At 38.7% G+C, this 23,848-nt stretch overlaps 1 long non-coding RNA gene across 3 annotated transcripts in view; it reads left to right on the top strand.

The window, feature by feature from the left end:
* The first annotated feature begins 16,629 nt into the window (after positions 1 to 16,629).
* Positions 16,630 to 23,848, top strand: part of LOC140500877 (uncharacterized) — a 34,699-nt gene continuing 27,480 nt past the window's right edge. The window contains exon 1 of one of the 3 annotated variants that reach the window (XR_011965928.1): positions 16,630 to 16,772. This is a non-coding gene — a long non-coding RNA (uncharacterized lncRNA). The remainder of the gene's footprint in view (positions 16,773 to 23,848) is intronic. The other 2 variants (XR_011965931.1, XR_011965930.1) reach the window with 2 other exon arrangements.

Raw genomic sequence — 23,848 nt, 5'->3', positions numbered from 1 at the left:
AGCAATGGTGGTATGAATGTGATTACTATTCACAGCAAAAAAAGAAAAGTGGTGGAGGTGGAGGAGGCATTTGTTTAATGACTGGGGGGGATGTCAGAAGTAAGCAGGGAGTGGTGGTTAGATGAGTAGTGAAGCATAGCATAGGGCAATTTTGATCTACTGAGTCTTGCCTTTTTGCCCTAGCTGATTCAACAATCAGAACAGTATGGTCCTTGAGCAGTTGTCCCCAAACTGCGTGCATCAAGTCACTCATGATATGGTATCAGGAAGTCCAATGATTTAGAAGAAGTAGTTCCTGGGTGGGTGACCAAGAAAATGGCTTGTGAGATGAGAAATGTTGATAAGTATAAATCTTTGGCAGCTGGGTGGTGCAGTGGATAGAGCACTAACCCTTAAGTCATGAAGACTCCTTGTCCTGAATTGACATGTGCCTTTAGGTACTAGCTGTGTGATGTTGCCTTTGTTTCCTCATCTGTGAAATGAGATGGAGATGGAAATGGCAACCCAGTCCAGTGTCTTTGCCAAGAAAACCCCAAATGGGGTCAAGAAGAATTGGACATGACTGAAATGACTTAAACAACAAAATTCCTAAGATGTTTAGAAGATATTCAGGTATCCATTCTTTGCTACATTTTAATTTTTATGGCTATTTCTACGGAGCCAAGTTAGCCTTTCCACTCAATGTTTTCTGAACTAAATCTTAACAGTTGTAACAATAAATGACTGAGCAGGTTAACTTAGCTGTGGGTTGATAACATTTCATTAGTTTAGTTAGGTTACATTGACATCTTGGTGTCAGAACCAGTGTAGCCTTGATGAGATGACCATATATTTGGGTTTCTTTTCTAGGAATATCGAGAAACCATTCCTTTTGGAAGAAATTCAGAACAGGTGGGGCACTGTTTCTCAGACTGTGGTGGGTCTGTTGGATCACTATTTCCAAAAGACTTGCCTCATTTTCTTTCCTAAAGTAAATCCCATAAGTTCAACCAATCTGACCTGGTTTCTTTCACTTCTCTATGCCGGTGTACTAAATCAGGGTGCTGGTGGTTTTTAGTGAAGATGCTAAATTTCAGGAAAGTTTCAAGCCCTCTTTAGTGGGTCAACCAACAAGCATTTTTTAAGCACTAACTATGTGCCAGATACTGTACTAAGTACAGGCATATAAAAAAGTATAAAAAACAAAACAGAACAAACTTGATCTTTGCCCTCAAAGAACTCATATTGAAATAGGAGATACAGAATGCAAAAATATTAGACATTTGTTGAATCATATCTGACTCTTTGTGGCTCCTTTTGGGAATTTCCTGGCAAAGACAGTGGAGTAGTTTGCCTTTTCCTCCTCCAGATCATTTTACAGATGAAGAACTTAGGCAAACACGAAGTTAAATGACTTGCCCCGGGTCACCCAGTATCTGAAGCCACTTTTGAACTCAGGTCCTCCTGACTCCAAGGCTGATGCTCTACCCATTGTGTCACCTAGTTATCCTGTACATACTATACGCAGTTATCGCTTTCACATTGTGACTTTCCCCCTCGGGGTTCCTATATATCTCGGGGTCAGCATAAGAAATTAAATGGGAATTTTGGAGGAGTTTTGTGGAAGCCAAAAACAACACACAAAGGCCAGCAGACAACACAGAAAAAGTTTAGAAATTTAGAATGAATAAAATATATGTATAGTATAATATCAACATATTTTATCTTTTAATACCATAATAATTCAGACTTCTTCTCTGGTATGAAGGGAGGGCCAAAGAATTTTGTGTAGACTTTCCTGATCAACGGGGTGCCATGTCTCTAACCCCCCAAAACAGGGTAAAATGGAGGAAATCTCAGAGGAAAGACAATGTGAGTGGGGAGGCAAGGAAGAAATCTTTTGCGGGAGGTGGGATTTGAGCTGAATCTTGGAGGAAGGCAGCAGGTGGAGGTGAGGAGGGAGAGCATTCAAAGCATACAGGCCAGCCAATGCAAAGGCGTAAAGTTGGAGATCAATGCTGAAGGTCAACGTCACTAGAAATGTGGAGAGAAGTTAAGTTTGTGAGGACTGGAAATGCAGAAAAGATTGTTAGAGACTTTAAAAGGCAGAGGATTCCACTCCTGCTGCCAAAGGCATCTCAGGAGGAAGAGTTTGAGAAGCACGAAAGGAATGGTATTTGAACACATCCTTACCTTCTTCAGAAGGAAAGGAGTCCCTTGCTATGTCTGGACAGGGATGCACTCTCTCTGGAATGCCTTACAATTATAAGTCCCAGGTTGGAACAGAAATAAATGTAGCTGTATGGCAGGCAAGTGAAGATGGACGAAGAGATTTGTTTGACTGACTAAATGAAAGATTGTGAAGGAGACATTTAGCCAGCGTGAGAGATGAGAGCTGATCTTTTAACTCAGAGAACTGAAAACAAGGGCAGAGGTGGGGGAGGGGGGAGGGAAGGAAAGGGAAAGACTATACTTTATCAGTCCTTTAGGAGGATTAAGAGGGACAGAGAAGAAGCAGATGTCTTCAACTCGGCATGAGAAAGTGTGTTGTAAGGTGTTGTTTTGCACTGTCTGCAGTGGTGAGAGACCTTGATGCTAAACTATGTTACTGGGACCTAATTTAAGCTGCCCTCAGAAACCTGGCCAGGGAATGTAAGATTGGCAGGGCATCAGAAGCTTCAAAGGAGAAGGGCTCAGGCAGTAGGGTGGGGAATCTAGATTCTGCGTTGGCTGTGAAACTAAAGATCTTATTGTGAACTAAGCATATGCTATAATATATGCGTTTAATTGCAGGGATTATACCTACCCTCTCTTACCCTCTATTTTTTTTCCAGTAGTGACCTCCACTTGGCAGGACCCCCCCAAAATACAGATCTCTTAGCTCTGAAAAATGGGGGACAAGTAACAGTGTAACCTCTACAGAAATGAACATACCAATCCCTGACTCTGTGTTCTTTAGTAGAAAGCATTCAGCCCTTGGAAAAATAAGCAACAAATGATAAACCTCAGAATAAATCTTATTTAACTGGCTGGGGACACACTAATTTCCTCATTGGGGGAGGGTGAAGGGTGCGGTAAAAGAGGGTTTTGAGCATCCCTTGACTTTTACAAAGGCTCTGTGGGCCAGCTGGAGGCTTTCCAAGGCTCCCCTCTCAGGCCAGCCAGCAGGGAGTTGAAATAATCTAATTTTAATTATGTGACAAAAGCATGAAGAATCATTTAAAGGTCTGACAGAGGGAAAAATGGCTCCAGTCTGCCAGTACTCCTTAGATGGTAATAAAGAAACCCACAGGCTTAATGCTGAATTTTGATGTTTCTCTAAAGAAAAAGAAAGCTCACATTATGGCCAGACTCCCTACAGAAGAAAGAGAAATGAACTGCTGGTGGCCCTCCAAGGGTTTATCAGATAAGAGGAAGGCACCTCAGATGCAGCTGGCTGAAGAACAACATTTCCAGCTTGTCGATGGAATTTCAATGGTTAAGATAAAATAATTGATCTTTCTCCCCTTCCCCTCCTCTCTCTAATAGCAGGCAGAATTTTCTTCTGGCTCTTAGCCCCAATGCTTTTTGCTGAAAAGACATCATAGCATTTTTTTAAAAGTTGGTATTTGAGAGACTACCTGGTTCAATGAGACATTGATTATTATTTATTTGTATGACTCATGACCCATCTAAATTTCTGGGTTTAGATAGACTAGATTTAATCTTGGGGTCATTTCTGAAAAAAAAAAAACAACAAAACAAACAAAAAACAAAAAACCACTCTCTTTGCATTATTTTCCCCCCTTCAGTTTCTTCCTTGGAGATACTAGAATGCAGTTTGTATGTAACTATGTAACTCTCTATAGATAAGGTAAAAGGGTACTCAGCTCCCATACAAGTACTCAGGCTAATTATATGTCAAATATAGACTAGGTTTTATTTCACACAAGAGAGAAAAAAAGGATTTATACACAAGTCCATAAAAGGCAAGAGACATCTCTTTCCCTCTCAAGTGAATCTCATCTTTCCCTGAAGACCTAAACAGTCCTTGAGACTAATATTATCACCCTAAGTTTGAAGATCCCTCTGAAAGGAGAAAGAAGTGGAGGTGGAGTTAATTCCCTTCTAACAGGATTAATAATGAAGAACAAGGTCCAAGTTTGCTTTGTCTTTTGTTGACCCATTCCTGTGGCTTCTGATTGATCCCACAACTCCTCTACTTGGTGACAATCGCATCCCATCCAGCCATCTACCCAAACCATCTTATTGTCTGTCTACTGTTGAGAGCCAATACCTCTCCACTCAGAACTGGCCATCTGTACCCCCGATATTCAAAATTTGTATTTCTAAGTGGCTGATGGTATTAATCTACTAATGCTTAGGACTCCCATCCCAGAGCCCAGCTATTTTAAAAGGTGAACAAGAGAGTAGATAGCAGTCTAGGGATGGAGAACCTGTGGCCTTGAGGTCACATGTGGCCTTCTAGGTTCTTGGGCACGGCTTTTTGACCGAGTCCAAGTTTTACAGAACAAATCCTTTTGTTAAAGGGTTTTGTTCTGTGAAATTTGGATTCAGTCCTCCACTTGAGGACCTAGAGAACCACATGTAGCCTTGAAGCCACAGGTTCCCCACCCCCTGTATTAGTCCATTTAGGGTGTATAGGGGTTCAGGGAGGGGTAGCACCTCTGGTGTGAGGGCTTGCTGAGCTCTTTTCAGGGGGGCTCCTCTACCTTTGGTGCTCACCTTTCACCCATTCACCTGGGGCTCCAAAAATGTGTAACATATGCAGCAGTCACACCCTGGTGAAATTGTCTTGGCAGATGGGCTAAATCAGGTCAAGGGCAACCAACGGGCCTCCAGCACATTGGTGAGTTAGAGGGATGTCCATCCCAAGTAAGTAAAACTTTCCCCTAGCAGAATTGTTTCAACAGCCATGAAGGTGGCTGAATCGGGCTCTGGTGAGAGCTTAGAGCTCGGTCAGACACCAAACATGCCACGGTCCTCTACCGCATCCTTGACCATCACCAGTCATCTTGACATTTATCTTGCTATTGAACTTCTATGAATGGAAGCAAGAGTGAGGCTGGTGACTTTGTGCAACTCTGCCTCACTTAAATCCAAGTCACACTTAAATAAAAATATCATAATGTCATTGGTTCTCTGAAAATGAAGAATGAACAAGAAGGGCACTTAGCCTGTACCTGGTGTTAGATTCCCAGACCGTGCTTTGACTTTATATCCACTCTAGTCATCTACCCAGACCTGCTGCCTGGGTCTCTCCCCTTTCCCCTCAGATTTCGAGCTTTTGCTTGGAATGGTAATCAGTGCTTTCATTGCTTCTGTAAAAGGCATTTCAGTGAACTATACAATGGATCAACTCATTTTCCCTGTGATTCTCCAGACTGAAATTCCCTTCCTTGGCCAATACTTCCCTATCTATCTATCTTACCTTCCCTTATTAGAATGTAAGGTCTTTGTACTCAGAGATTATCTCTCTATGTTTGTTTGCTGGGTTTTGAAAAATATCTCCTGCACTTAGCAAGGTCCCTGGCACATAATAAGTGATTAATAAATTCCTTTTTATTTATTATTTGTCCATTCATTCTTCATTCATGAATGTGGCATTGTCTAGGAATGCCTCTTCTTCTCAAGAGTTTTAGTCTAGGAACTCATATTTTCCAGGAGTTCTTTCCTTCCTGTTAATAACAGTTGACTTTCATATGTGCCTACTATGTGCCAGATATTGTGTAAATCTTTACAATTACAATCTCATCTGATATTCACAACAGTCCTGGAAGGTGGATACTCTTATTAACTCCATTTTATGAATAAGGAAAATAAGGCAAACAGAGGTTAAGTGACATTCCCAGGGCCACACAGTTTCTGATGTCAGATTTGAACTGAAGTCTTCCCTACCCCAGGCCTGGTGCTCTATCCAGTATGCCACCTAGTTACCTCTTCTATTAATCAACAAGGTTTTTGTTTATCACCTTCTTTGTGCTTGGTGCTATACTAGGCATTGAGGATGCAAACTGCAAAACTGAAATAGTGCCTCTCCCCAAGAAACTTAACTTCTAGTAAATGTATATAACATATTCACAGAGAAGTAAATGTTGGATAGATAAAGAATAAACACAAAGTAATGGGAGACGGGGTAAGTAATCTAACAACTGGAAGAATCAGGAAAGATCTTTTGAAAAGGTGACAGTTGAGTCAAACCTTGAAGGTATCTAGAAGTTCTAAGAGGAAAAAGTGGGAAGGAAGCAAAGGGAGGAGGGGAAATCTGAATAAAAGCACGAAGCTGGGAGATGGCATGTTGTACACAAGGAACAGCAAGTAGTCCAATGGTTCCCTCATTTCCTCTAGCCAGCTGTCATTTCTATAGCTATGTGGCCCCTCTTCTCCTGGTACCACATGGTTTACTGGAGAGATGAGACTGGAAATGGACTATTGTGTCCATGCGGCACAATAAAGCCAGTTTGACTGGACCATAGTATGTGTGTAGGTAGTTTGAGGCTAGGTTGTAAAGGGCTTTAAATTCCAATCAGAAGAGTTTGTACTTGGTCCTAAAAGTAAATGTAAGACTTTCTGATCAGAAGGTAAGGGTGAACCTGTCCCATTAAAGGAGCCCCAGCTGTGGGCTCATATGAACTAGGTTTAGTCCCAGGAGGAGCCATGAGTTGGAAAGGAAAGAAGAAATCTCGTCTTAGATATTTGGAAATGATCAAAACTGAATTTGTGGTTTATTGATTTTTTTCCCCTTGAAGTCACAATTTTCTGTAGCACAGATCTGATCTAAAATGAACCCTGCCATGTTCAGCCCTGAGTGCTCTGAGGGACCTACATGTGGGGTTCTGCCATTCAAACAATATCACCTTAAATAAACAGACAGAATTGGATATCTAGGGGTCCTAGAAAAAATGGTTATAAAGTTAATGAAAAGCAATGGATTCCCTTCAATCTAGTCAAAAGGATTAGACAGTCTTCCTCTACAGGCTTTTCATTGACTTCTCAACCTCTGTCTTCTCATTTCTAAACAGACCAAAATATAAGGCACAAAAATCATCTTTCTTATCTGTTAGGATTGCAAGAGAACAAAGTTAGAAGGGACTTCTGAGAAAATGTCTTCTTTCCATAGAAACTTATGCCAACTTCACACTGATTTTTTCATTAAATTCAAGTTACACATTATTAATTTAAATCTCCACACACATGAGTTTCCATCTTCTCTTAATAGTAATAGAATCTTAGAACCTGATGCTTATAGGAGGCTTTAGGTGAGCTCAGTGATCTTAGAAAAACATGGAAAGACCTGAACAAAGTCACAAAAATTGAACATTGTATACAGTAATAGCAATATTGTTTTAAGAACGACTTTGAGTAAGTGATTTTGACTATTATAAATACCCAAATTAACTGTAAAGGACCTATGAAGAAAGATGCTATCTGTATCCAGAGAAAGAGCTGATAAATAGAAGTACGTATAGAATAATTTTACGTACATACACACATATGCATACATACATACCCGTGTGAGTGTGTATATCTGTTTGTGTCTAATGGTACTCATCTCTAGGGTGGAGTGGAAGAACATAATTTATATGATAATTTTGTTGTATATCTGAAAGGAATAGTAAGTCATATGTAGTAGATTTATAGTTTCATATACAGTCATCTTTTTTATTGTACCATGTTATAGAAATGCTTGTTTTAGTCCATAAATTAAAAATAAAATTTTAAAAAATTTAAAAAAGAATCTAATCTAACTCTGTAATTTTATTCATTTATTCATTCAATGAGCACTAAGCACTTACTATCTTAACCAATTTCCTTTGGTTGTCTTTCCTCATTTTCACCTTTGTGCCCTTACTTTGCTTTTCATTGTAAGGACAGTAATCAAAGGATTCCTTCCCCTTGTATCTGTTGACTGGAGCTATAGCAATTACATTGAACATCAATACACACATGTTTGCTTGCTAACTATTTACATTTAAATAATTGTAATGCATGAAGTATCTTAGCAATTTCCAGTCATTCCCTCTAAGTATCCAATAGGAATCTTTGTCCATTGATTCTCAATCACTTTATCTTTTATCATAATCAATTTCTCAGTTACATGTAACTTTTAACAGTTTTGAGTTCCAAATACTTTCCCTCCCTCCTTCCTCTCCCCACTTATTGAGAAGGCTGATAATTTGATATAGATGTACACAAATGTATTTGATATAGATATACATGTGTAGTCAGGCAAAACATATTTCCATATTAGCCATGTTGTGAAGGAAAACACAGATTAAAAAACACAAGAAAAAAATTTAAAAATGTATGCTTCAATTAATTCAGAGATTCCATGAATTCTCTCTCTGGAGGTGCATAGCACTTTTGATCATGAGTCCTTCAAAATTGTCTCGGATCATCATATTGTTGAGAATACCTAAGTCATTCACAATTGATCATCATACAACATTGCTATTACTGTGTACACTATTCTCCTGGTTCTGCTCCCTTCACTTTGTTCATATAAGTTTTCCCAGGTTTTTCTGAGGCCATCATGTCTTATCATTTCTTATATATAAGAATATTCCCTCAAAACTATACACCACAATTTGTTCAGCTATTACCAAATTGATGGACATTCCTTTAGTTTTCCATTCTTTGCTACCACAAAAAGAACTGCTATAAATATTTTTGTATATATAAGTCCTTTTTCTTTGATCTCTTTGGGATATGAACCTAGTAGTGACATTTCTGGGTCAAAGGGTATGCATAGATTTATTACCCTTTGAGGATAGTTCCAAACTGCTCTCCAGAATGACTGGATCAGTTCACAACTCCACCAACAGTGCATTAGTGTCCCAATTTTTCCGCATCTCCTCAAACATTTGCCATTTTCCTTTTCTCTCCTGTTTGAAACCTGATAGTGGTAAAGTGGTACCTCAGAGTTGTTTTAATTTCTCTAATCAATAGCAATTTTGAGCATTTTTCATATGACTATAGGTAGTTTTGATTTCTTCTTCTGAAAACTCTCTGCATATTGTTTGCCCATTTATCAATTGGGGAATAATTCATATTCTTATAAATTCGATACAATTCTCTATACATTTGAGAAATGAGGCCTTTAACAGAAACACTTTCTGCAAATTTGTTGTTTCCAATTTGCTGCTTTCCTTTTAATCTTGACAACATTGGTTTTGTTTGTGTAAAACTTTTTAAATTTAATATAATCAAAATTATCAATTTCATATCCCATGATGCTCGTATCTCTTGTATTTTCATAAAGTTTTCCCTTATCCATAGGTCTTATTGGTACAATTTTCCATGCTCTCCTAATTTGTTTATGGAATCACTCTTCATGGCTAAATCATGTACCCATTTTGACCTTATTTTGGTATATGGTATGAGATGTTAGTCTATACCTAGTTTCTGCCAAACTGTCCAGTTTTCCCAGCAATTTTTGTCAAATAGTAAATTCTTGTCCTCAAAGCTAGGATCCAGAGATTGAAACACTTATCAAACACTAGATAATTATGATGATTTACTACTGTGTATTGTGTACTTAATCTATTCCACTGATTCACACCTCTCTATTTCTTAACCAGTACCACATTTTTCTGATGATTACCACTTTGTAATACAGTTTGAAATCTGGTATTATGAGACTAGCTTCCTTCAGTTCTCATTGATTCTTTTGGTGTTCTTAACCTTTTCTTTTTCCAGATGAATTTTTATATTGTTTCTTTTCTAGTTTTACAAAATAATTTTTGGTAGCTTTGTTGGTATGGCACCAAATAAGCAAATTAATTTAGGTAGAGTTATCATTTTTATTAAATTGGTTTGGCCTCTCCATGAACAGTTAAAAATAAAATTAGATCTAAACAGTTGAAGTTAGAATTTCCCCATTTTAGGAGGGGAAAGTTGAGGTTCCCCCACTGGTATAGTTTTACTATTTCATCCTGTAACTTTGCTTCATCCTCTTATTTGTACTCTGTGTGCATCTTTCTATTTCAATTGTGTTCCTTCAGAAGCCCTCTACTAAAACTCCTTCATTTGATAGATGAGGAAAGTGAGACTGAAGGAGGCTAAGACACCCCATGTCGCCCAGGTAAGTATTAGAGGCAGGCTTTGAACTTCATATTTCTCTGACTCCATAGTCAATGAGCTTTCCCTATACTATATAGCACCAAGCTCACCTGGGCTATGCAAAAAATTCGTGTTATTGTTGCACTACTGAAAAGTTGGCAACAAAAATTTGGAGACTTAGAGGTAAGACATAAGGTTTGGGACTGTGTCTCCTCCACAATATCCAAAACATTTCCATATATACGATGGGCACTTCCTATCTAGCTGTCTAAAAATATATATTTATATATATATACATATATACATATTATATATATATTATATCTACCTATCTATACATATCTATCTATATCTTGTATCATGATGATAATTTAAGTTTTGAACAAGCCTTGCCATCCAAATGAGTACATGGTGACTCTTAGTTGCAATCTCAGGGCAGTTTTTGTCAGAACACTTAATATAGTTTTATCATTCTCCAAACATTTTCCTAAATCTTTCCCCACTTTTGATATTATCACAACAATGATCTTTCTTTTGATATTGAATATCAATAATCTTAATAAATACTGCATTAATGATTGAGCAAGGTCAAATCATAGTTCCATAGACTAACATAATTAGTGTTATATAAATGGTTATAACAAATGAAGGGAACTTCAGAAATTCATTTAGCCCAGCCTCCTCATTTTTCAGATAAGGAAATTGAGGCACAAAGTAGTTAAATGTCTTGCCCAAGATTACACAGATACTAAGTGGCAGAGATGGTCCTCACACCCAGGCCTGCTCCAAAGCCAGTATTCTCTTTCTACAATAATATTTTCAATGTTCATTAAGTATCAGTAACCCACTTCTGTTTTGACTTAGCTGAATTTCTTTTAGGCCTTGCATTTATAGGGGATTTCATTTGCATGGGAATGCTAGGGAATTCATGCCCTTGCCTGATTCAAATTACATTTGCTGCCTAACCTTTCCTTGCCCTGCTATGTGCTGTCCTCTTCCCTCCCCCCTACTCCTTGTGTTGTTTTTAGCATATAAGATCAGAGACCCATGGAATTCTAGAGCTGGAAGAGACCTCAGATATATACCGCTCATCTTCTTTGCCCTTCTGAAGCTTATGGCACGGTATTTTCCATTCTGTTATGTATACCGAGCAGCTGCTCAGATTCCAGGAGTGGGGAAGGTCATTTGTATAAATAGGACACCTGACCAAACTAGGAAAGTGTGCTGGGGACCTTTAGGAGCTGAGAGGCCTCAAACTGTGAATACAAGTCCCTGTCATTTAGATAAAGATAGGCTGTTACTCTCACAGCTCAGGCGTTACCAATTGAGGGGTGAGAGAAGCTAAGGCAAATTTACACACAAGAAGAAGAAATGAGAACTCAAAACATTCCTCTGCTCATTAATCTCTCTGGGGAGGGGGTCCCTACTAAGACAATGAAGCTGCCAAGGGTTCAAATTGCTTAGAAAGTGGTTTGGAAAATGTAACCCAACAGTCAAGATGGATGGGCTGCCCTTGATGGCTATTCTAGCATTTCTTCCAGATGCCAATTAACATGTGCAGACAAGGGTAGACAAATACAATTTAGCAGTTTAGACAAATACAATTCCTTGGTGTTTTTCATTCTTAATGGTACTTTGGCTTTACAAATAGGTCTAAATGAGAGACTTCAGAGGTCCTAAAGATTAGTTAGAGATTTCATTTCTGTAACAAGTGTTATATAAATCTTTATAACAAATGTTTTAGATGTTCATCTTTAGTAATTTGGAATGGATTGTAATGAAATTTGTCATGTTGATAGAGGTTCCCAAGAACATTATAAGAAAAAAGTTCGCAATTAACTATCTTCAACAGTAATAGTAAACAAAAGAGAGAAATGAACATGTTTTCCATAACATTTAAACTAGTTGAAACCTCAGTTAAGGTACTCATCACCTCTCATCTGGACTATTGGGACAACCTCCAAATTCTTCTCTTTACCTCAAGTCTCTCCCCATTCCAATTCATCCTTCACATAGCTACAAAAGTGATATTCCTAAGCCAAGTTTGACCATGTCACTCTCCTACTCAATAATTTCCAGTTGTTTCCTCTTGTCTCTAGGATAATTGTACATTACTCTCCTCCTTATATTATGGTCTTGCCAAGCTGGTCTTCTATCTCTTTCTCTTGCTTGACCTTTGCACTGGTTGTATCCTATGCCTGAGACAAACTCTCTCCTCATCTTCACTTCATAGAACCTTTCCTTTTTTTCAAGACACAGCTTAAGTACTACCTCGGATACTATGCCTCTCCTGATTTCCCCATATATTATATATATAATATATGCACATACTTATATAGTTACATATTGCCATTCCCAATAGAATGTAATATCCTCAGTGTCAGGGATTGTGCAATTTTTTTTTTATCTTTGTAGTCCTAGAATCTCACACGTAGTAGCATTGAACCCAAGAATTCTAGGATTAGCATAGTTTTAAGTCTTTAGCTTCATGCATTGATACACATGACATAGTGTCTCTAGAACTGCTTCTAGTTAAGTAAGGAAACTAATATTTGGTGGGCCATAACCTCTAGGCTTCTTTTCATTTTAGGATCTAAAGAAATGTGAATTCTCATCTCACTGGACAATAATTATACTCCCCATTCCAAGAGGAGACTAAATTACAAAATCTTAACAGATTTAACTACATCACCACTCTTGTGCTATCTGACCCTTCCCCACACAGACAGCCCCACTGTACAGAGTTGGCTTTGATCTAGTAGAGGAACAAGAGAAGCCTGAAATGGAAGTGATGCAAATCAGTGGACAGAGAGGGATGCCAAAGCAACATGGCAGGATTTCTCCTTGAAAGGATTAGCTCTTCTTGAGCCTATATTCTGTTTCATGAAGGTCTAGTGAGAGCAGAATCAGTCAGCAATCTTTTCTAGCAACATAACAACAAAGCCCAGGAAAAGCATTGATCTTCATGAATTCTGGTTCACCCCAGATCAATAAATCAATCAAAAATAATTTATTAAGTGACTACTACGTCTCAAGCATTGAATGGGGCACAGGGGACAAAAATTTAAAAAAATGAGCAAATCCCTGACTTCAAATAGCTTACATTCTACTAGGAAGGGAAGCTGGGTGGTGCGGTGGATAGAACACCAGTGCAGGAGTCAGGAGGATCTGAGTTCAGATCTCACCTCAGATACTTGACACTCACTAGCTGTGTGACCTTGGGCAAGTCACTTACCCCCAGTTGCCTTATCCTGGGTCATTTCCAGTCATCCTGATGAATATCTGGTCACTGGATTCAGATGGCTCTGGAGGAGAAGTGAGGCTGGTGACCTGCACAACCCTCCCTCACTCAAAACAAAGTCAAGTGCAAGTCATGTCATCATTTCTCTGATGGCATGGTCTTCTTTGGCAACAAAGGACAAACATACACCCATTCTACTAGGAGGATATAACATCCTCAAAGATAAGTAAATACAAGGTATATGCTATACAGGTTATAAAACATATTGGTTGGCTAACCACATTATAACACCTCAGATCTTCATTGTTGTACATGTGGATACCTACTTAAACTCTGTGTAAGTTCAGTCTCTCCAAATTGCTCTCATTCTGGCAGGTCTAGATTCCCAAGAGCCATGACCACCTGGTTACTGTCAAATTCTCTCAAGATCTCAAAGGTTACCTTATTATGGGAGAAGATACCTAGGCTCTTGAGCCTTCACCAGGGCACTTACATTTACATTAAACCAACTACTCAACTGGGAGTGGGGGGAGAAGGACAGACAGAGAGAGACAGAGAGAGAGAAGGAGAAGGAGAGAGAGGGAGAGGGAAAGGAATAGAGAGGGAAAGGGAGGAAGGGAGAGAGAGAGACAGAAAAAGAAACAGAAAGAGACAGAGAGGCAGTGATAAGGGACAGAGATAGTTAACTTCTCTGAGAGAGAGATAACTTGGGACTTCCTCAACATTTCTTCCAGAATTATCACAGGACTCTGTGATTAAATAGAGCACCCTAAAAGTCCTAAGAGGGAGAAAAAAGATCACACTATTAAAGTTTAGCCATTAAGACTAATGCCAGAATTCCACAAGAGATACAACTTATAGAGTTGTGGAGAAAGATGCTCAGAGGCTTTGAGAAAATCAGAAATAACAGCAGCCAACATTTATTGAAATACTTGCTGGATGTGATGACAGAAAAGAAAATTAGATTCTCAGAGTATTTATCCTTTAATTGGAGGCACAGGACAAAAACATAAAAGACAGAAATTTCAGGTTAACCATGCCAAGAGGTGAATGAATGATGAAGACAAGTACTACTGTCCTGAAGTGGGAAAGTTCATTGAGAGTATAGGTGGTTGAAGAAAGCATCATGAATGAGATGGGCCTTGAAGCACAATGACTCTACCAGGGGAGTGGAATGGTATGATCAGAGGTAAGGAGACAGAAAAAACATCAGTCACATTTAGGAGAAAGTCGACCAATCTATGTGGTTTATAGTCCAAACTACAAGGGCAGCCAGGTGACCCAATGGGTAGAGTGCCAGGCCTGGATGCAGGAAGACTCATCTTCCTGAGCTCAAACCTGGCCTTAGAAACTTACTTAGCTGTGTGACCCTAGGTAAGTCACTTAACCCTGTTTGCCTCAGTTTCCTCATATATAAAATGAAATGGAGAAGGAAATGGCAAACCACTCCAGTATTTCTGCCAAGAAAACACCAAACAGGGTCATAAAGAATCAGACATGACTAAACAATGACCGAACAACAACAAACTATACGTAAGACATTGTGCTAAGTGTTGGATAGGGAATAGTGGAGACGGTGAAATCTGACATTGATTTGCAGAGGATTATAAAGATGTATTTCACCAAGAATGGACTCCCATAGGTGTCCATATTTCTTCCCCTTTCTCATTCATTCCTGAGGACCAATGTCAGATTAATCTTTAGAAATTATCACTTTGCGTATTCCATTCCCCTACTCAAAAACTTTCCCTGGTTTCTATTTTCCTCCAAGCTAGAGTGCAAGCACAATTCAGGCTTCAGATTCTGTTCCCATGTATCTCTTTCACCCTGTCTTCACTATTTCCTATCCAATACTTAGCACAATGCCTGACATGTAGTTTGTTGTTGTTGTTTAGCACAAACAGGGACATAAAGGAAATAGAGGATTACTTGAAAATATATACAATAACCAAATTAACAAGATGAAAAGGAAAAATCTCAGACAACCCAATCTCAGAAAGAGAAATTGTGCTAGCTATAAATGGACCACCAAGAAAAGATCCAGTGGATTTACAAGTGAACATACCCAAACATTTAAGGAGCAATTAATGCCAATGTCATAAAAACCATTCTCAAGAACTGAAAAAGAAGATACTATGCTGAGTACCTTGTATGTAACAATATGATCTTGATACCCAAATCAGAGAGGGAGCAAAACAAGAAAGAAATTAAAAGTATAAGCGCAATACCGCCTTTTCTGTTGTGAGTCCTGAGGAAACAAAGATTGTGAGATGTGTGTGTTTGTCCTTTGTCGCCGAAGATCATGCCATCAGAGAAATGATGACATGACTTGCACTTGACTTTGATTTGAGTGAGGAAGGGATGTGTAGATCACCAGCCTCACTTCTCCTTCAGAGCCATCTGAATCCAGTGACCAGATATTCATCAGGATGACTGGAGATGACCCAGGATGAGGCAGTTGGGTTTAAGTGACTTGCCCAAGATCACACAGCTAGTGAGTGTCAAGTGTCTGAGGTGAGATTTGAACGCAGGTCCTCTTGACTCCTGCACTGGTGCTCTATCCACTGTACCACCTAGCTGCCCAAAGATTGTGAGATGGTGGAAAAGGGGAAGAACAAGGGGAGGGGATGGCAAGGCCCAGTTTTTGGGTCTAGAGAATGAACTACTTTTTTGGTGCCAACTTAACTGTTCGGTGTTCATTCCTCATGACAAAGAATACCTCATTATAAGCATAAAAAAGTTTGAGAAATTCTGAAATTGATGCTATTTGTCATCATGATAATAATACATATCTGTAGATAACATTCATATATCACTTCATATGTGCCAGGTATCGTGCTAAGTGCTTTACAATTATTAAATCTAATCCTCACAGCAACCTGGAAGGTAGGTACCATTATTATCTTCATTTTACAGCTGAGGAAATGAAGGCAAATGGAGGTTAAGAGAACTTGTCCAGAGTCACGGAGTTAGCAAACGTCCAGGGGCTGGATTTTGACTCAGGTCTTTTTGACTCCAGATTCAGTGCTCTACCTGCTGTGCCATCTAGATGTAGAAACACTTTATTCATCGTAACTCTATGAGATAGAGAATAGCTATTTTTATTCCACCAGTGGAATGGTCAATGGCTCTGGAGTCACCTGAGTTCAAATCCTGACTATGGCACTTGCTGTTTGTATGATGTTAGACCTTGGTTTTCTCACCTATAAAAAGAGGGGGTTGATCTCAGTGACCTCAGAGATCCCTTCCAACTCTAGAAGGAGCCCGGTTTTATAGGAGAGAAAACAAAGGCTCAGTCACTTGGCTCTATCCTCACAATTTGCGAGGGGTAGGTCCAAGTGTGATGATATCAAGTGCACAGCCCCTCCCCCTCCACCACACTAGTCCCTTGCCTGTTTCAGGAACACTTTTTTTTTCTCAGCCCAGTGTGGAGGATCCCAGGAGCATTCCAGGACAAATGGAGGAGGAGGGGGAGGACACCCAGGGTGAGGTAGCCTCCGGAGCAAATGCTGGGGGGTGGGGGGAATTTGGGGAAATGGCTTGTCTTTACCCATCTCTGAGTCTCCCACATGCCGGGGCATGGCTGAATTGACTGCCAAGCATCTGATAGGATCCAACCGCATTAATATTTGCTGTACTTCACAACAGCCCATATGGCTTTTTCAGGGTATGCCAGAGCCTGGCTGGATTAATTAGATCAAATCAGAAGAAAAGGGGAGGGGGGAAGCCAGATAGGATATTGCTATCACTGGTCTTTTCCTGACTGAGACTAAAGCTTGCATTTAGTTAATCAGTCCCTTGATATAATATATTGCCTTGAAATTCAATAGCACCCTTTACAAAGGGGGTGGGGGAGGACTATATTTCCCTATTAAGAATCATAGAAATAATCAATCAAAGGCCACACAGATTCAACTTGGCTGTCTTTATAGAAAATGGAATTTTTTTTCCCAGTGAGTATAACAAATGTAGCAGAACATGCTTATCATTTTGAATCTAATCAAAGGAGAAATAAGGAAAGAAAAAAATAACATCAAGAAAGTTGCATAATGAGAGAGAGAGAGAGAGAGAGAGAGAGAGAGAGAGAGAGAGAAAGAAGCACAGAGATACAGTCAATAGTCTTTTTATTTTTAAATTATATTGATTACTTTTATATCACAATTATTTTCATATTCAGAAAATAGAAACTCCACCCTGCTTAACTCAATCTTTCCTTGTAGTAAAAAAAAAAAAATGATGGCTAAGCAAAACCAATTCTCACCCATGGTCTCCTGCCTCTCCACCGGAAGGAAAGAAGTGTGTTTTATCATGTCTTCTTCATTGAATTGACTCAATTGATTTTGAGGGCAATATTATTAAAATAAAAAGCTCTCATCTCATGTGGCCTTTTTGCTTGGAGTTTGGAGCATCAAATTAAGTTATAATCCTTTACCATGTTGCTAAACTCCTTAAGTGTTTTTATATTTAACTCTTTAGCAGTTCTCTCCTGAGGAATATCTAGGCTTTAGAGGGAGAAGAGACCTGAGAAACCATTTCTTCTAATCTCATTATATGAATGAGAAGGCTGAGGTCCAAGGGCAAAGCTTTTTTGCTCAATATCATGCCAATAATGAATGACAGAACCAGGATTTGAACTCTAGTCTTCGGAGTCCAAACTTAGTGCTATTTTCCACTATGTCACAATACCTCAAGGTTCTAGGCATTTAGTTAATGTTAGAGAACTTTTCTAGCTTCTCTGGTTCCTAGAGAAAAGTTACACTGAGGGTTGAATAAAATCAGAGGGATAGAGGTGCCCCATGTTATAATTTTACATGAAAAAATTGCTTGTCAAACTCTCATCATTTTTTTTTTACCCATATAAACTGTGATTGTGTAGATAGGAACTAAATGGAAACCAAAAGCATGGCAGAGGGGCCATATTCTTTCTCTTTTTAAGATTATCTGAAAATGAATATGCATATGCATCAAAACTGGGGAGACTAAGCTTTTGTGAACAGAGGTTATTTGGAATCCTAGAGGTGGGGGCATCCTGGCCATGGAGCACTCTTCCACTCTTTCCCTAACTCTTCATGAGGCAAACTCTGATCATCAGGACCAGGCCAGGCTGGAGCTGTGGCCAAGAGGTACGTTTCCTGCATAGGAATGAACAGAGACCTGAAGCCAAGGTGATTTAATTTATCACAGAACAACTCTCAGGATAACTAAGTAATGGGATAAGCATTTAACTGGATAACGCAGTGGGAGGGGAGACTGCAGAAAACTCATATAAAGGAAGTATCTTGTGAGAAGAAAAAGGACTGGGTTCAAGAAGAAGTTGTTATGAGTTCCCTCTGAAACTCTGAGGCTTACTAGCTACATGATCCCAGGGAAAGTCACTTAAACTCTGGAGGAAGTAATATATACTATACATATCCAACAGGATGATGTGGAACTTTAATACCTAGGTGATTAGAAGGATATTGGAACTCCACATGGAAGAGGGGAGAGTTTGGGGGAATGAGAAGAAGTCCTGTTTGAACATGTTGAATTTGAGATTTCTTTGGTAACATCCAGTTTGAAATAACCCATAGATAGTTGATAATGCTAGGTTGGAGTTTGAGAGAGTAGAGCTGGTTATTTATTTCAGCCTGGGAATGATTGACATAGAAATGATATCTAAACCTATGGGATCTGATTAGGTCCCTATATAGCAGAGAAAATTGAAAGTTAAGAGAAAATTAGAAGTTGAGAGAAAATTGAAAAGGACCTAGAATAGGTCCTTCGGGTACAACCAGAGTTAGGAAGAATGACACAGACGATGAACCAGCAAAAAAAGATTATGTACATACTATCCCTTTAAAATATTGTCCCTTTTAAGATATGTGGAATTTATTTATTCAAAGGGGTATAAAAGAACTTTTGCATAAAGAAAAATAAATTAACTGGTGAAGAAAGGAAGATATCTCTTTCAGAGGTTGATGGTATGGTGGTTGAAAAGGACAGGAAGAAAATCTTTGGTTTAATAAAAATTACTAGTCTAAGTATAAGGAAGTAAAGTTTTCAGATAAGGTGTTGGCTGATTGGTTGCCAAAGAATGCAGAAAATGAACTGAAGTATAAATATAATGGTTTAAATCACCTTGTAAATGATGCAAGATGATAGCTCTTTTGTTTGTGTACAGTTTGGTATTTGAAATGAGAAGAAAAGGGGTATTTGTGTAATAAAACATAAATGAAAATGGGAATAAACATAGGCTGTTGAAGTAGACCACTTGGAGGACTGTGAAATGGCTGGAGTTGCAGGGGATTGTGATTCTTCAGCTTATTATCATGTGTTAAAAGTGTAAGTGTAAGTAAATGAAAAATCAAATAAGTAAATTAAAATAATCAAATGAAATAAAAAATAAAAAATCAAAAAATCAAAAAAGTAAATGAAAAATAAAGTAAGTTTGGAGCCTATGGAACAAGTAAATAAGTGCTATTGATTTCATAAGGGAGATACAGCAGCGAGGTGGTGCAGAGAATAGAGCAACGAGCCTGTAGTCAGGAAGATCTGAGTAAAAATCCAGCCTCATCCACTTCCTAGTTGTGTAACCCTGAGTAAGTCACTTAACCTCTGTGGGCCTCAGTTACTTCAACTATTAAATGGGGATAATAACAACACCTACCTCCCAAAGTTATTATAAGAATCAAATGAGATAATATTTGTAAAGCACTTAGCACAGTGCCTGGCACATAGTAGGAACTTCATAAATGTTTCTTCCTTTCCCAAATACCAGAAGGTTCTGATTTGATCTAGTAAAAACATGTGAACAAGCTGGTTAGAGTAAAGCAGGAGGGTGAATCAATCAAGCAATCAAGTATTTATTGAAATCCAGGAACTATGCAGACACTGAGGATACAAGGACAAGGAAAGAAATACTCCTTGCTTGCAATAAGCTTACATTTTTAAGGAGGGAGATAAATTCACCTAAAATATATACAGATAAATACAAAGTTAATAAATATGTACATATTTACATGAACATGCATCATGAACGCACATATAAAGTAGTTAAACACAAGGTAGTTTGTTAAAAAGGTCAGAAAATTCATGGTTTCTGACTCTATCCCAAATATCCAGTGTTAATTTAGGAGCGCTTACTATGAATGAGCTGGGTTCTCTTTGGAGTTTGATTTCATATATCTCACAGTGGACTTTTCAGTCCTACATATATGGACTTGGCAAAGCCGTGCAAGATGGAGTCCAGAGTCCCTTCAAAGGCAGTCATGTCTGTGGAAGGTACGTGGAAAGGGGCTGCATTTCTAACATGAGGGCAATCTTCCACCACCACGTTAGAGGGAATTCCTAAGGCATTATCTAAATGTTCAAGCCACCATTGGTGAGTATGGTCACCATATCTCTTCCATAGGTCTTTGTTTAAGATATTTTGCACCTCAGAGGACGTGCTATCCTATTAGAATGCCCCATTCTGTTAGCCATCCTCACTCATTTTTACATGAAGTAGTTTGGGAGGAAAGGCATCAACAATGAAAGATTAAGAAAGACTTCATGCAGAAGATGGTGACTGAGAAGTATCTTAAAGGTTGAAAAGACCTGTGAAGTGATAGTAAGGAAGCAGTACATGTTAGACAAGCGGATAGTCAGCAAACACCACATTGGCCATTCTTTGGCAGTTTCTGAAACCACAATGGCTCTCAGGTAGATGGTCATCTTCCAGGTGAAGAATAAGCCTATTAAGGAGGACTCTGGGAAGAATCTTGCAGGCAATGACTAGGAGAGAGACCTCTCTGTGATTGTCACAGTACTACTTATTTCCCCTTCCTTTATAGAGATGGACAATGGAGGCATTCTTGAACTCTTGGGGGATAACCTCCTTTTGCCATATAACCTGGAAGATTTCAGTCAGCTTTTGTATGAGCAGTGGATCCCTTGTCTTGTAAATTTCACATAAAAGAGGTGCACAAGAAAGAGATTTTACAATGGAGGGGAAAATGAGGGAAAGGGGAAATAGGAGGCAATTCTTCAACCACGCTCTCATTGAAATTGGTTCAAAGAGGGAAGATACATATGTTCTGTTGTATATAGAAATGTAACGTACTTAAGGTCATACATTCTTCATTTTCAAAGAAGACCAAGAACATCCTGAAGAGATGCCTTCATTTGCACATGAATTAGATTTAAGTGAGGCAGAGTTGCACACAATCTAAGTGTTTCATAGCACCTTCATGGCCATTGGAACAAATTGTTCTCATTTGCCCATTCCACCAGGGAAGTCTTCACATTGAGTAGACATTCCCGTAACTCACTAATGGGTTTGAGACCTATTGGTTCCCTTGGTCAAACCCTGAAAATAAATGACTGAAGAGTCTGCTGTTAACTGAAAACCACCTAAGAACTCACAGAGACAATACCTCAACTGTTAACTCTGAAAAACAAAACAAAATAAAACAAAATTACTATCAGTATTTAAAAGCAAAAAGCTTTCTTTATTCTATTGGAGGAGAGAAGCTAGATGCACATGTCAGAATCTGATCTGATACTGTGGAGACCCACTACAGTAAGGTCAAACCTTGAAACATAAAGGAGTGACTAGACTAAGAAACATGCAGTTTTTCTGATAGGTATTTCACTTTTTCTTCTATTTTTTCATTCTTTTGACTTTGTTTTATTATTTCTTGATGTCTCATGGAATCATTAGCTTCCACTTGCCTGATTCTAATTTTTGAGGAAATATTTTCTTCAGTGACATTTCTTATCTTCCCCACTCCCCCATTAGTCAATTCTGATTTTTAAGGTGTTATTTTCTTCAATATTGTTTGTGCCACTTTTGTCAAGCTGTTAATTCTCATTTCATAATTTTCTTGCTTCTCTTATTTCTTTTCCCAATTTTCTTCTACTGTTCTTACCTCTTTCTTTAACTCTCCCAGAAATTCTTATTCAGATTGGAAAAAAATAGCATTTTTGAGACTTTTTTGGGGGACAGTTGTTTTTACATTGTTACCTTATTCTGAGTTTGTCTTGGTCTCTCCTCCCACTGTAGTAGCTTTTTATGGTCAAATTATTTCTGTTGTTTGTTCATTTTCGTAGCATATTTCTTGACTTTGAACTTTATGTCAAGGTTGGGCTCTGCTTACCTGGGGATGGGGTGGCACTGTCCCAGACTTCAGAGCTTATCATGCTGCTGTTTTTCTAAGCTAGTGCTAAGGGTCTGTAAGTTTTTGGTGCTTCCAAAATAGTACAATCCTGGGAGAGATGTGGTCATTGCTCTCCTGGTCTGCATTCTGGTCTTTACCAAGGAAGGGCCCTTGGACCCCTGCAGCTACATGTGCTAGTACTCTTCTTTGCCTTGGAACTTTAACCAGGGTCCCTGCTCCCTTGTGACTAACCACCAGCATTCCTCTCTATCCTGAAACTGTGACCAGAACTGCAAATGGGCAATAGAGTTGTCCATCAGTACCAGCTGTAATCAATGCCAGCAGAGGATCCCTTGTATTCTATTTCTGACCAGTCAAAGGACCCCCTCACTGTCTCTGAGCTGAGAGCTCTTGAAGTTTCTAATCATCATTTTTAAAAGGGAATTTAGAAAGTGATAGTGTGTAATATGAAGAAAAGTTCTCTTTAAGCTAGACAATGGTCACAGTCAACTAACTGACTAGGGCCATATAGATCAGACCATCCAATTAGCCACCCAAATGGATACTGTGCTCTCCAATCAGAATGAAATTCACAACCATAAAGTTGAAGGAAACCATACCATTTACAAAAATCCCAGTGTTTTCCCGTTTCAATCCAGAGACATCAGCAGAGAAAAATTTCACCTTTCTTCAAAATGGCACCAGAGGTCAATCTGCAACACTTGGCTAATGAAATAAGTTCTCTCTCCAATAAGTGAGGAATTACACAATTTAAGATTCTTCTCCACTGGCTACTTCTGCCAGTCACAGTTCCACCCAAACATCATTTCAAGCCTTCAAACTTCTGAGCTCCCTCTTTTCTCCTGTTGCTTTCTTACATAATCTTGCCCTTCCTTCCTTCAATGGCTTAAATGAGAGCCTTTTAACCTTCAATGGCTCATCTTTCACTTAAAAACTCACAATTTCCCAATTTCTCCTATCAAATTGATAGTACTCTTAAAATCATATCTTGATCTCGAAATAATTATGATTTCTCATTTTCTTAGTCTTAACTTCTTTAATCACAAAACATAATATTCCAGAGTAGGGGAGGTATCGATCATTTTTCAGTTCTGAATGCAGTGTTGTCTCTTCAGCGTCTTGGAAACTTTCTTCACACTCACATTTCTCTAATTTTTTAATAAATAAAAAGTCTTTCACTGACTTTTTATAACATTAATTTATTCCCACACAAGTGAGGCATCCTTCTATGTTGTTGACAAGTTCTGAGTCCTCACTTCTACACTCCAGATAATTTTTTCTCCCAAAGTGTCCAAATCCAATCTGAAATCTGTTTCTTCATACACATGTTTAATCAGATTTATCAAAACAAAGTTCTTTTTCTATTGGTATTAGGTATCAAAATGTTCCTCCATAATAATGACAATATCATAAATTTCTTCCTTTGTAC

This window comes from Notamacropus eugenii, chromosome 4 (assembly GCF_028372415.1).
Source record: "Notamacropus eugenii isolate mMacEug1 chromosome 4, mMacEug1.pri_v2, whole genome shotgun sequence".
Lineage (NCBI taxonomy): Eukaryota > Metazoa > Chordata > Mammalia > Diprotodontia > Macropodidae > Notamacropus > Notamacropus eugenii.
This window is presented reverse-complemented; position numbering and strand designations above follow the sequence as displayed.